The 15,161-nt window shown below is 40.8% G+C and overlaps 1 protein-coding gene across 1 annotated transcript in view; it reads right to left on the bottom strand.

The window, feature by feature from the left end:
• ACAN (aggrecan) overlaps window positions 1-810 on the bottom strand; it is a 94,625-nt gene extending 93,815 nt beyond the window's left edge. The window contains exon 1 of the mRNA XM_043980520.1: window positions 698-810. The gene's annotated coding sequence lies outside the window, so the exon portion shown is untranslated. The remainder of the gene's footprint in view (window positions 1-697) is intronic.
• Between the last annotated feature and the right edge of the window lie 14,351 nt (window positions 811-15,161).

Here is a 15,161-nt window from a genome sequence, read left to right on the forward strand (position 1 = left end):
CATGGAAACTTTTTGATTCCCCTATTTTATTCCCTTGGCAGATGAAGCAAATAGAAAGAGGGAGGTTTGTCCAACTCCATTCCCAAGCAGACCCAAATCTGGAATAAAGGGTCTCATTCTCTATCCTCCTGAATCTATGGAGCTAAACTTAATTGTCTTCTAACACGATTTATTTAAAAAAAAACACTAATAAGTTTGTCACATTTATGTTCTCTGTCTGTCCATCCAACCCCCTCTCCATCTCTTTCTGTGTTCTCTCTCTCTCTCTCTCTCTCTCTCTCTCTCTCTCTCTCTCTCTCTCTCTCTCTCTCTCTCTCTCTCTCTCTCTCTCTCTCTCCCTGCATGCCTGCCTCTTTCTTTGTCTCTCCTTCTCTGTCTCAGTGTCTCTCATACACTCAGGTTGAGAACAGGATCAATAAAAAACCAATGACTGGGGATTCCCTCCATCAAGCATGGGCTCCTGCCTAGTCACAGGACACCAACCACCACCCTCATCCCTCCTCCTGGCGCCGAGTTTGGTTCGTCTGAATTGCACCAGTATTTGGTTGGAGAAACTGTCAGCTCGCAAATTTCCCTCTTCCCCAAAGTGGAGAAGGAGCCAATCAGCTTTAGCTTCCAGCCACGAGTGCGTTCTGAGTGCCGGCAAAGGCGAGAGCCTTAGGGGAGAGAAAAGAGACGAGCAGAGAGAAGGCGTTACCTTTAAGAGTACAGCGCAGTTCAAGAAGTTAAGTCCCATACACCTGGCAGAGCAATTTCAGATTTCCTTCGGGTGATAGAATGATGAAAAGTCCGTCCCTTCTTGCCCCCGAGGACCTCCTCTTCGTAGCCTCCAGAGAGAGGTTTCTGTCCTTTAATTTTTGCGCTCCCCCTCCGCCTCTCTAGAAGAAAGCCCAAACCCCTCCCCACCCGGAGTGATGCTCCCAGGTTCTTCTCAGGCGGTGACAGCAGCAGGAGAGGCAGCAGGGTTATAGTCCGGGTCGTGAGCGTGAAAGAAAGCTAAAAGGTCTTTCTGGCTTTTTCCAAACCCCCCCAGCCCAGCGTCAGATCACTGCCAGTGGCTGGAAAGAGAGACCTTTTAAGACTCCTCCTGTCAGCCTGCTTAGACACCTCCTGGCATGCTGTGCACTCAGGGATCCACCTCTAGCGCACTTAGGGTAGGTAGGCAGGCAGGCATCGAGGGAAATGACACATAGGGTGGGGGTGGAGGTGGGGGTGGAGGAATGGGAGGGTGTTAGGGAAGAAGGAAAAACCCTCCCTTCTGGGGGGAGGGGAGGGGGAGAGCAAAGTGGGGGGAAGGGGAAAAAGGGATTCTGAACTGCAAAAAGGGAGCCCTGACGGAGGGAGGGCTGTGATAGTTAGTTCCCTGTGGAAACCCACAGCTGGTCCAAGCAGCGCTGTGGGATCTTTCAAAAAAGATGAATTTAAGCCATGAGAAAGAAACAAGGAGTTATCCAGGGGCGGGTGTGAAATTAAAAGATCAACTTAATTAAGAAAGGGATATGAGGAAAGTGTTATAGTAACTGTGTGTCTGCATTGCAGTCAATAGCACTGCAGTCTGAATGGGAATTAACATACTTCTGAGCAGCTGAAAATGGGGATAACCCCGCATCATCTTGAAAGTTTGGAACACTCCGGTGTGGTTTGTCTGTGTGGCTGAGGACAGTGGGGCAGGGAAGGGAAAAGAAAGAAACAATTTGGGGAGGGAACACTGAGGTCAAGTGTTCAGGCTGGGTGGGAAGGGCCCCTCAAGCTTCAGGTTCTGATGAACCAGTTCAGAGGAGCGATGAAGCTTGGGGGTTGGGAGGTGAAGAGGTGGTTGGGGATACTGTGTTGGGAACTGGAGGAAAAGAGAGAGCATGGAAAGAGTAAGGGGGAGATCAGGGAGGCATAACTAAGGCTCAGATGAACCAGTAGGACCTTAGGCTGGATGCTGACCAGCTGGAGGAGTCCAGAGGATCCAAGGATCAGAGATTTAGAGCTGAAAGGGACTTTAGAGCCAGTCCAACCCCTTTAGTTTATAGATGGGGAAACTGAGGCTTAGAAAGATTAAATGATTTATCTTTAACCACACAGTCAATACAAGTATCAGGGGCAGGATCTGAACCCATGTCTTCCTATTTCCAAGTCCCAATGTTCTATTCACTACAATAACCTGGCAAAGGGATTCTTTATTACCCTTTGTGTATCCTGTGGTCCAGTCAAATTGAGACCTTCTTGATTTTCTTCATATACGACACTCCCATCTTCTGACCCGAGGCCTTTATGCAGGCTCCCCAATGTCTGAATAGGGGAGGCTGCCTTCAGAATACCTAATGTTTTTCAAAGCTAGACTCAAGGGCTACCTGCTCCAGAGGCTTTTTTCTGATCCCCAACCCTCCCCACCAGTGCCTTCTCTCCTTTAAATTACTTTGTATTGACTACATCTATGTTTGTATCCCCAGTACCTGACATAGTAAGCCCTTAATAAATGAATGTTGATTCATCATGTGATCAATCAATGGAAGTCACTTAGGATGTTTCATCTAGAGAAGAGAAGACTTGGGAAGTGGGAAGGCTGTAGGACATGGCAGTTTTCTCCAAATATCTGAGGCCACCATGCTGGAGGCAGATTAGCCTTGGCTCTGGAGAGCAGAAGTAGCCAGAGGAGCATTGGATGGAAACTGCAGGGTTCAATTTTGGTTTCTAAGGAGAAATTTCCTTACAACAGATCTGTTCACGAGTGAACTGGGCTGCCTGGAGAGTGAGTTCAAAGGAAAGCTGTACGACCATTTGTTGGGAATGTTGTAGAGGAACTTTTTGTCCAGGTGTGGTCTTTGAGGTACTTTCCAACTCAGAGATTCTGTGATTCAGTAATTCCTTGAGTCTTCTATTGCTCCACTGATAGGAGAATGGGACACACTTGTTATTTGGAGGGAAGCATACGCTCAAGAAGGAGATCCTCTGCTGAACCAGTTCTAGAGGACTCTAAGGGCCTCTGACCGCAAGATGACCTAGCCCTCACAGACCAGACCAGCCATAGCTCAGAGAGCCACAAAGAATGAGCTAGTGGCTTCAGCCAAATGATGCTCACTCCTCAGCAAAATGGAAACCAAGTCGACAACATTTTAAGAGGGAACCTATAGCACAGAGGGAAGAAAAATGTGGAAGAGAAGAGGGAAAGAAGACTACTTACTACCTCTTTCAGGGACAATAGGGAGACTTTACTTCCTTCCCTCTCCCAAAAAGGTAGGGAGAGGCTTCCCACATTTGCAGATCGTGGTTAGTTTTATAGTTCCAGGGGGCAGCTAGGTGGCACAGTGGATAGAGCACCGGCCCTGGATTCAGGAGTACCTGAGTTCAAATCCAGCCTCAGACACTTTACACTTACTAGCTGTGTGACTCTAGGCAAGTCACTTAACCCCAATTGCCTCACCAAAAAAAAAAAAAGTTGTATAGTTCCAGAGCTAAAAGGGGCACCAAGCATTATAAAGTCCAAGCCCTTTTCCACAGGGGTCAGAGAAGTTTGTCTAAGGTCACACAGGTTCTGAGGGGCAGAACTGAGATTTGAATCTAGATTCTCTGACTCCCATTGTGTTATATACTGCCTCTCAAGGCCAGAGCTGGCTATGGAGCTATGGGAGCATTACTAAGAATCTCTACTAACCTCAGCAGGGTCAGATTTCCTGTAGGTTATTGCTGAGAATCTCAATCAGAATACAGAGACTGGATGAGCCTGGAGACAGGCTGATGAAATGTATACTTCATGAAGAGACAGTGTGCTCTGCAACCCACCAGAAAGTTGACAATCTTGTGGTCATCTGTAGAGTCAGACTGACCTCCAAGGTGAAAGGCTGGTTTTCAGTGGCCTTGGGCTGGTCTGCATTTTTTGCATTTTTCCAGCAGGGGGAGAGAGAAGTACTCTAGGTTGGTTTGCACTTCCTGGAAACCGTGGAGTGCATTGGTAGAATTGGAATCTGCCTACCTTACTTTGTGGTAGCAGCCTGACTGTGGTATGGTACGGTGGGAAGAGTATGCATCTGCTTCCATTCCTAGCTTTTCCACCTGTGTGAACTTGGGCTAATCACTTCACTTGTGTGGACCTCAGTTTCCTCTTCTATAAAAATGAAGGGTTGGGGGGCAGCTAGGTGGCGCAGTGGATAGAGCATCAGCCCTAGAGTCAGGAACACCTGAGTTCAAATCTGGCCTCAGACACTTGACATGTACTAGCTGTGTGACCCTAGGCAAGTCACTTAACCCCAATTGCCTCACACACACACACACACACACACACAAAATTAAAAAATGAAGGATTAGACTCAATGACCTTTCAGTTCTAAATCTAACATTCTAACTTTAGTATTGTAACACCATTTAAAAAATTTTGAACAAACCACTTATACCTCAAATGTAAAATGAGGACATTGCCTATTTTTATCCCAGAATAAAGAAGTTAAAGAATAACAATGCATATACTTGCTTAACATATTAGAGAATAATCAATACTGGTTCCCAAGGAAAAGGTCTTTTTCTTCTTAGAGGTAGCTAAAGAATTATTAAGATTCTTATGAAGTCCTTTTCAACTTAAATAATCTTGTACTCGGGGGCAGCTAGATGGCGCAGTGGATAGAGCACCGGCCCTGGATTCAGGAGTACCTGAGTTCAAATCCGGCCTCAGACACTTAATACTTACTAGCTCTGTGACCCTGGGCAAGTCACTTAACCCCAATTGCCTGACTAAAAAAAACAAAAAACAAATCTTGTACCCATGGAATATTAGTGTTAGAATGGGCCTTAAATATGATTTAGTACAATTGACCACCTATTTCAAGGATTTCTACTTCATTCCTGATAAATGGTTATCTTGGATGCACTTTAATACTTAAAGTGATAAGAGATCTTACTGATTAAAGGCCTTGTATTGTTTTTGAGGTTGGAATATTCTAATTGGCATTTGACTCCCTTAAAAATCCACATATAATCCATAGTCTTGTCATCTGTAGCAACATAAAACAATTCTTCTCATTCTTTCCACAAAAGAATGTAGATATACATACCATATATCAAATCTATCAGATATTTGAAGATGGCTGCCTGATACTTCTTTATCTTCTCTTTTTTTTTGAGGCCAAACTGCCTAACAGGCCAAATTACCAAATAGGTAATTCTTTCATATATCACCCTGTAAATGATTTCCAAATCCCTTACTATACAGGTCTCACTCTTTTAACTTTCTAGGTTGTCCATATCCCTTCAAAAAATGCAGCAGACCAAACTGAACATAATACTCAGGGTGTGGTCTGACCAGCACAGAGTACAGTGGGACTGTTATTTTCCACCATTTTGGAGACCCTACATCTATTAACATAACCTAAGATTGGAAACTTCATCACTATTGGCTTTATATTAAACCTGTGGCCAGTTTATTCCCCTCTCTCCCCTCAACCCCCATATTTGTTATATGAAATTCTATCTAACCAGGTCTCTACCATCTAGTACTTGTGTAATTGATTTTTTTTAAAGTCTAAATGCAGGGCATTACATTTATCCAAGTTAAATTTCTTTTTGTTGCATTTGGCCCAGCAGGCTCAGCCTGCTGAGAATAATTTTATATTTCCATTCTGTCTTGTATCATATATTAACTATCCTTCCCAGCTATATGTCAGTTGCAAAATTTATGAACACGCCTTTATCTAAATCTTTGGTAAAAATGTTGAATCTGGCAAGGTCAAGGACCACATGCTGTAGCACTTGACTAGAGATTCCCTTCCAGGTTTACATAGACCCATCAATTAAGCTCTTTGAATGTGGCTATATTCAATCAATTATTAAGCCACCAAATAATGTAACCTATAACCAGTGAGGAACAACAAAGAAGAATGGACCTAAAGACTGCAATTAAGGAATAGTATAACTGAAAGAAAAGATGGGTTGGTCTTGTGGAAATAATTAAGTATTACAAGTGGGAAGGCCAGAGTATTCCACTGGTATGTCAGAAGATGTCAGAAGAAAGCTAAGATCTTGAATACATTGGGTGGATCCCCTCTAGTGAACTTTGGGACTGTGGAGATGTGAATTGCACAAGGTGGGCAGGCATGGATGTGATCTGGTAGGAGGGAACTCCCAAACTGATAAGATCATGGCTCCATTTGAATAAGGTTTGCAAAGTACTTTCCTCACCTTTGAGGCTGGTAATGCAAGTATTATTGTTCCCATTTTATTGTTGTCTTTGTTGGTCCTTTGTTCATGAAGAGGACCAATGAACTCATGAGGGTGATATCTTGACTTATGCATGAATTGGATAGAACTGAGGCTGAGCTGAACAAAATCCCCATTTTATAGATAAAGTTGAAGAGGTTATCCAGAGAGCAGATGTCAGAATTGAAATTTGAACTTAGCTTGCCTGACTCTAAGTTCAGCGTCCATCTCAGTGTAGCACACTGATAATATATACTTGACTTGCCTCATCAGGTGGTTGGATAGATAAAATGAGGATTATGTAAGACCTTTTGTAACAAGAAGTGATATTTTAAAATGGACTATTATTTCTGGGATCAAGGTCTGCTGTTTTTACAGCATTCCTTGATTAATCAACCCTAGTATCTTCTCAAAAAGCAAATTACAAATAATATATAAAATCACAGTTTTCATGCCACTCAGTTCAAATAATTCCATAAAAACTGTCTTTCATGATAAAAATTAATCTTTCCTACCTGTTAATAACAGCTAGTCACTGCTAAATACATCCATAAGTTCTATAAATGGTTTTGGCTTCAAGTTCCCTCAAGGACATGGGTAATGATGGATAAACATACTTTGGCTATACCAATCAATCAACAAGCAGTTATTAAGTGCCTACTATGTGGTAGGCTCTGAGCTAGGCATTTGAAATATAAGTACAAAGAATGAGACTACCCCACTCTCAAGGGGTTTACATTTTCTTGGGGGAGACAAAAGGAACATATATAAGTATATAGAGAATAAACATAAAGAGAATAAATACAAGACAGCTAAATGCAAGATGGCAGCTAGGTGGTGCAGTGTATAAAGTCCCAGGCCTAAAGTCAAGAAGATTCATCTTCCCAAGTTCAAATCTGGTTTCAGACACTTCCTAGCTCTGTGATCCTAGGCAAGTCATTTAATCCTGTTGGTCTCAGTTCCCTCATCTGTAAAATGAGCTGAAGAAGGAAATGACAAATCACTCCTGTATTTTTGCTAAGAAAACCCTGAATGGGGTCACAAAGAGCTGGAAAAAACTGAAATGACTGAATTACCACCACAACAAATCCAAGATATTTTGAGAGGAAGGGTACTAGCAGTGAGGGAATGAGGAAAAGTTTCATGTAGAATGTAATGTTTGAACTCAGTCTTGAAGGAAGAGAAGAATTCTGTGAGGTGGAGATGGGGAACAACTACATTTCAGACATGGGAGATGGTCAACACAAAGACTCAGAGGTGGGGAGATAGAATACTGTGCATGAAGAATAGAGAGGAAGCTACTTTGGCCAAATTGTAAAAAGTGAGTAGAGTAATGAATAAGATTGGAAAGATAGGTTAGTACCAGGTCATTAAGGATTTTAAAAGTAAAATGAAAGTTTAAATTTCATTCTAGAGACAATTGGGAACCACTGAAATTTATCGAATGGGGAACGACCTGGATAGAACTTCACATAAGGTAGATAGATCAGTTTAACAGTTATGTGGTGGATACACTAGAGTGAGAGGAGTCAGGCTGGCATAGTGGGAGAGTGGGAGCTCTGGATTCAAATACCACCTCAGATCTAGCTGTGTGGCTCTAGGTAAATCACTTAATTTCCCTGAGCCTCAGTTTCCTCATATGTAAAAGGATAATAATAGTAGTGCTTACCTCATAGGTTTATCCAGGAAGATCAAATAAAATAATGTTTATAAATTGATTTGCAAACTTTAAAGTAATAATATAAATGTGAGCTATTTTTATTAACACCATGAAAATATAAATAATTCTGATTATTTGCTTTTTATTGAATGGAAAAAAACACAAAAATTGAAGTTTGAAGTTGAACATACTTTAGAAACACCTGAATTTACTGTCTGGTACTGGAACCATTGCAAAACTCAATTCCATTTGGGATATATTGTATCTTCCTCTTATGCAAACTTTTCTCCTTTCTTCCTCTCCTCTTTCCCCATCCATCCTTTTGACTTTGTCCTGCTGTATATACTTTTTTCCCTTTTGATAATTAGGCATTGATGACCAAAACTTGCTGGAACAATTCTATCCTTGGTCCTACTATATCTCCTGGCTTGGGGACAGTTTGGAGTATAACCCAAGAGGTCAAAGGCGGAGAAAACAGAAAGCTGGAGTGACCTAGGCCAGCATGTACTTCCTTCTCTCATTTCCTTCTTTATTCCATCATAAGAGTTGGTGGAACCCTTAGAAATCATTTACTCCATCTCACTCCTATTTTTAAATGGTAAAGCTGAAGCCCATGAGAAGTTAAATTGTTCACAAAGAAAGTAAATTAGTCTTGAAGTCAGAATTAATGGGTTCAATTACCAGCTCTAGCTCTGATACTAGCATTTAATTGACTCTAGGCATCTTTGACCTCTCATATGTTTCTTTTGTAAAATGGGATAAAGTATGCTACCTACTCCATGGGGTTGTTAGGAAAACACTATGACCTCACCCATGTCTGTTATATCTGTAAACCTTAAAGCACTATATAAATGAGAATTGTGATCATTATTGTTGCTGTTGATGGTGCTGTAGTATAATATTATGACATCATCATCATCATAGCCTACTCTGTTAAGTACAATCTCCTTTGTTGGAGAGATACAAGAGTAAATGAGATATAGTTCCTACCCTCAAGAGTCCTACAACCTAAAACTGTCTTTAAAGTCTTAATTTTGCCCCAGATTACTGGTCAGTAGTCATGTTATGATCTGACTGTCTTGTCTTGGGTGATAATGATAATGAAGCCACCTTTCTAGAATCTATTTCACAGTTCAAACCTATTGGCTTCCTTTAATGTTACTGCTGGAAGGGACCTGTGAGATCATATACAATCTGATCCCTCAATTTATAGGTGAGGAAACAAAAGACTTAGAGAATTATACTAATATAAGTAGTGGCTTAGTACAGTGCCTGGCACATAGTAGGTACTTCCTTAATATTTATTGATTGATTGGTAGAGCTGGGAACAGAACTGAGGTCTACCTGTTTCTAGAAGTATGCTGATAAATAAATGTTTAACAACCAGATCTCTGGGTGGGGGTGGGGAGAAATGTATAATACACTCTTAAGTTTAATTTGCATTATTATTATTTTTTTTTAGTAAGGCAATTGGGGTTAAGTGACTTGCCCAGGGTTACACAGCTAGTAAGTGTTAAGTGTCTGAGGCCAGATTTGAACTCAGGTACTCCTGAATCCAGGGCCAGTGCTCTATCCACTGCGCCATCTAGCTGCCCTAATTTGCATTATTAACATTTACTTCACTTCCAAAAGTCTAAACAATCAAGAAGACACTGATTGGTAGTGCTTGCTGATTTCCATAGTACAGATTCTTACCCTGAAAATTTAACAAGCCAAAGTCCTTTACTTTGCTAAAGTTGGCCTTCCTTTGTAGCCTCACTTTAATGGCAACAAACATTCTCTGACTTAGTACAAGTTTGAAAAGAACACTTTTATTACTTTAGTACATTGATCTATGGAAATCATAGATGAAGATGGAGATGGAGACTAATTTATAAAAATGTGGCAAATCAACAAAACATTTACAGCTTTTGATAATAATTCTAAGTAATTATGATTCACTATTTTAAATAGTATGTTATTCTTTTCAAAGGCTTTCACTTTATCCTCATGGTAATGCTGCAAGCTAAGCAAAGTTGGTATGAGTTTGCCCATTTTACAGATGAGAAAATTAAAGCACAGAAAGTTTGCTAATAAATGGTAAGTCCGGGCCTCAAACCCAGATATTTTGACTTCTGTATAGAGAAAAATGAATCATAAGCAGAAAAATTTTAGGTGCTTAATATATGCTTGTAGATTGATTTAAAAAATATATATATATGAGTGAACTGACCAGATGAGAAATTTGAAGGCAACATCGAAGAAATCTTAAATTCTTAAGTATTTTGTTTGAAAATCTATAGCTTTTATATTTCTCTTTATTCACAAGATGCTAAAAATTTACAACTGAAATTATCATATACCTTTTATTCAACAAGAATTACGTACTGTTTTTTTGTTTTGTTTTGTTTTGTTTGTTTTTTTGCAGGCAATGGGGGTTAAGTGAATTGCCCAGGGTCACACAGCTAGTAAGTGTCAAGTGTCTGGGGTCGGATTTGAACTCAGGTACTCCTGAATCCAGGGCCGGTGCTTCAACCACTGCGCCATCTAGCTGCCCCCCTACATACTGTTTTTGATGGTTGCAAATGCCAAGTGAGTGGTACCTGACAGACATTTTCCTCTATTGATTTAAATTATCACCATAATGATCATCATTAGCATTCTGAAGCCAGGCTGCAGATTGGAGAGGGAGTTATTTGTGAAATCCTACCTTATCTCAAGCAAGCAGTCAAAAACAAAAACAAAAAGCAAACCACCTTAACCTTTAGAGAGAAGATTTAAGTCAAGTTGTCAACAGAAACCACACATATGGAAGACAGGACCAAATTAAAAAAACAAAACAACCAAAAATCTTTGTAACAACTAGTAAACCGTTAAAGCATAATACCCATGCCTCTTGTGGCAAAGGTTAGGTGGGCTGCAGGAGTGGGAAAGAGGGGTACATTTCAGGCATGGTCAATGTCTTGATTTGTTTTTATTCGATTCTTCAATAAAGGGTTCTATGGGAGCAGGAAAAGGGGAGTCAGTGAAAGTCCTGAACTCAGATCCCATCCTCAACTCCAACCAGCTGTGTCATCCTGGGCAAATTATTTAACAATTAATGAGGAAGAATGCTTTCCACCTCCTGAAAGAGATGGACAAAATATACAGATTTAGATATACATTTCTGGACATGGTCAGTAAGGGAATCTATTTTGCTTGACTTATACATATATATTTTAAAAGTTTTGTTTTTCTTTTTAAAAAATTAAGCTGGGGTGGAGAGGAAATATAAATGCTTAATATTTTTAAAAATTAAAAAAAAAACCTGAAGAGATGAGTCCAGGTGCGGAACTATACTGAAGTTTAAGACCCTGGGAGAGCAAAGGACAGCATAGGCTACCTGGGTGACTGGTGGTAGTGAAGGTAGTTGTGGGTGGGGTACAGAAAGCAGGAACTGAATAGCAAAGAGGTGCTTCAGGAAGAGTAAGTTTAGGAAAGAATCACTGAGTCACTTTACGTACTTCATACTTTTACTTAGGAGCAGTACTTTGCTGCATTTCTGTCTAAAAGGAGAGGGTTGTCTGAGAGTGGTGACCTGGAATTCCCACTATTGGGGGAGGCTGAGGCTGATGGGATCTCTTGAGCTTGGGAGTTCTGAGCTGCTAGGGTTGAAGTTGATTGGGTATTCACATTAGGCCCTGTGATAATATGGTGACCCTCTCACACCACAGCAGGAACCACCAGGTTTTGTAAGGAGGTTGAACCAGTTCAGATTTAAAATGGAGGAGGTCAAAGATTTTATGCAGATCAGCAAAGAGATAGGAACCTTGAGCAACATTGTACTTCCAAACTGGCTGAGATATGGAGATCCAGTGTCTAAATCAATCAGTCATTAAGCAAACGAATGAATGAATGAATGAACAACAAATAAATAACATTTAAAAATAAAATGAGGGCATTAGACTAGATGATTTCCAAAGTCATTTTAACTTCTAAAAGCTATGATCTTTTTTTTTTTTTTTTTAGTGAGGCAATTGGGGTTAAGTGACTTGCCCAAGGTCACACAGCTAGTAAGTGTCAAGTGTCTGAGGCCGGATTTGAACTCAGGTCCTCCTGAATCCAAGGCCAGTGCTCTATCCACTGTGCCACCTAGCTGCCCCCAAGCTATGATCTTTTAAGACAACGAGTCTTGTTCAATACTTTCCAGTAACTATAGACAGAGTTCATATGATATGAGATGAAGGAATAGAGATCTGTAGTCATTCCTTAGGGCAGCATAATGCCATAGTAGACAGCTGGGGATATTCCTTTTTCTTTTTTCCCCCTATTCTAGTTTTCAAGCAAATGTCAAAGGCTATCCATCAAAAATGTCCAGAAAAATGTTTCCTCCTCTATCCTGTCATATAAAGGTACTATCTGCCTTTGGCTCCTTCTCAACCTAAACAATATCTGGTAGGAACTGTTTTCTGTCATCACTTAAACTTTCTGAGCTTTAGTTTCCTCATCAGTAAAATGGGAATATATACACATTTATTGGTGGAAGAGAGGAAGATGAAGAGATGCAGAGAGAAAGAGACACCCAAAAAAATAATAAGAGAGATGAACACAAGGAAAAACACAGACATATTTACATACAAAGGAAAAAGGAAGATCCAGAGAAATTGAGTAAATTGACAGTATGACCCTCTCCTGGACATTCAAAGAATGAGCCAGCGAGACATAAAGACACCTTTTCCCATAGCAGCATGGTGCACTGCGGCAAATATTTGGATTCAGAGGACCTAGATTCGAATCTCCCTCTTACCATTTGTGTCACTTTGGGAAAATTACTTCATCTTTCTGGGCCTCGGTTCCCTATCTGTAAAATGAGGGGGGTTGAACTGCATGGCCTCTAAAATCTCAGCTCTAAATCTATGGTCTGCAGAATAACATTTCTTCTATGTTGCAAATGATTTCTTTTAAAGCTTTGTTGCATGTTTGCAGTTAAAAGGATAGTGGGGATATAATTTCTTGTTACTTTGCCCCATGGTCAGATGAAATAATTGAGGTCTGAATCTTATTTGCATCTTTGGAACTTGCAATCTTGTTTCAATCTTAAGAACTTGTACCTTAAAGAGAGGCAGCCATGGCATGGTGGATAGAGTGCTATCCTTGGAGTTAGGAATCCTGTCTTAGCCACATACTAGCTCCGTGACTCTGGGGAGGTCTTTTATCCTCTCTGAGCCTTGATTTTCTCACTGGTAAAATACAGATAATAATAGCGCCTACTTCACTGGGTTGTTGTCAGGATCAACGCAAAAGAGATATATATGCAGGGGTATTTTGGGAAATGTTTAACAATGCCTCTCTGGGGGTTTTCTCCATCACTTTCTTAAGTCTAGACAATCAACAAAACAATAAATTGAGACTTGTAATGTTTGCAATTTTGAGAAGTATAAATGCTCATACTGAAAATGTAATCATTGGCTCCCTTGAGTCAATTCAAGCTGAATCTAGTACATCCTTCAGCTTATGTAAAGTGCTTTGCAAACCTTAAAATGCTTTATAAATGATAGAGATAGTTATTATTAACTTGCTTGGGGTCACACAGCCAATATGTGTCAGAGGCAGGATTTGAACCCAGGTCTTCTTGACTCAGGTACTGCTTTCTATCCACTATCATCCATGGATACTCTTTAAAGCACATAAAACCAAGAAGCAGCAGCATTTAAGTGGCTTCATGTTAATATACTGTAGAACTAAGTGAGAACATAAGTGATGAGAGTATACAGAAATAAAGTATAAATGTCGTAGTTAAAAGAGTTACAGTTAATCAGGGGGAACTAAAAGGAAAAGTCTTAGTTAAACCTGGGATGCACAGGGTGGGGGGTGTGGGTGTTAGATGGAATGGAGGGCTCATCTAAAAGCACATCTTTGAAATTGTTCGTTACTTCTACGGGAGCCAACTGCCACTCTGACTCGAAATCTCACAAGTACACAATTCTCCCCATCCCTAGGTCACTTTGTCTCCCTTAGCTGGAAACCTGGCTTTTCCAGAGTCCAAAGCCAGGGGACAAGGCACCTATTCAACCTGTTGGGGTTGGAATTCTCCTCTGAAATTCCTTAAAATGCAACGCCTTCTCCCAAGCACACTGTGCATCTTTTCAAATTTCAGACATAAACAGCGGCAGGGCCCTGCCTGGCCCTCCCCATGACTCCCTGGGTCGTGGTTTCTCTTCACTGCCTGATAAATATAGAAAAGGACTATGATGGGGAAAGCCGTGGACACAGTAGGGTTTTGTTGATCAGCTGTTTGCATCGGTTTTTCTATATCCTCCTGGTGTCTTCATGAGGTGTGTCTCCAATGGGAGTGGCAGGCTGGATTCTCAGAGGAGGGAGTCATCTCTGGAACGTTGCCCCATTCTGTCTTGAGCCCCAGATACATCTCTGTGGTTGAACTCCATGTTCAAATGAAGGACACATTTAGACTTGGTCACGGGCTGTGAGGCAAACCATAGCAGCAGGAAAAAAAAAAACCCACAGGTGGGGGTTGTTTCAGAAGTGAAGAGAAATTAATTTTTGAGAGCTTGTGGCCACCATTGCTATTACCATAAAAGCAAAAACAAAAACAAATAAACAAAAATATCCCACTGCCTAGTGTAATGCAAAGAGCCATTGGAGTAAGAGTCTTAATAATTTGAGTTCAAAACCTAGGTCTGCTACTTACAGCCTATATGATCTTAGGGAAGCCAAATAGCTTCACTGGAAATCATTTCCCTCACATCTATGAAGGAAGGGTATGACTAGAGGATCTCTAAGGCCCCACGATCCTATGAATTTTTTTTCAGCTGATGTATACCATGTGCTTTTCATTCCCCTTCCTCAGAGATCTGTAATTTCATCAAGTCGCAATCTTCCTGGGCCTCAGTTTATTCATCTGTAAGATGAGAGGGTTGGACTAGGTGACCTCTGAGGTCCCTTTGAGCTGTGCATCTATGATCCAATGATTATCAGATGATCCAACCCCAACATAGATTGTGACCACTCAGCAGCTCTACACAAGGTCTTCAAGCTTTTCTGTGACCAGAAAATTCATCACTCTGCAGCAAACAGGATGGATGCTTTTTGAATTTCACTTGACTAGTCTTTAAACACAGCCATGTGAGTCCAACCCTAGACCAAGCCTCAAAGCTCTTAAGGCTTGGAAAGGCCTTGTGCTTTGTTGGTAAAACCCAGGGTCACAACTATATTATGAAGAATGAGGTATTAGAGGAGGCTTTAATGGATGCTGGGTGTTCTACAAACATAATTATTCACAAAGTCCATGCTCTCTATAAACTTACAATTAAGGGACAGACCCTGGGGTTCAATTAATGCTTCTAGATAG

Source organism: Dromiciops gliroides, chromosome 2 (genome assembly GCF_019393635.1).
Source record: "Dromiciops gliroides isolate mDroGli1 chromosome 2, mDroGli1.pri, whole genome shotgun sequence".
Lineage (NCBI taxonomy): Eukaryota > Metazoa > Chordata > Mammalia > Microbiotheria > Microbiotheriidae > Dromiciops > Dromiciops gliroides.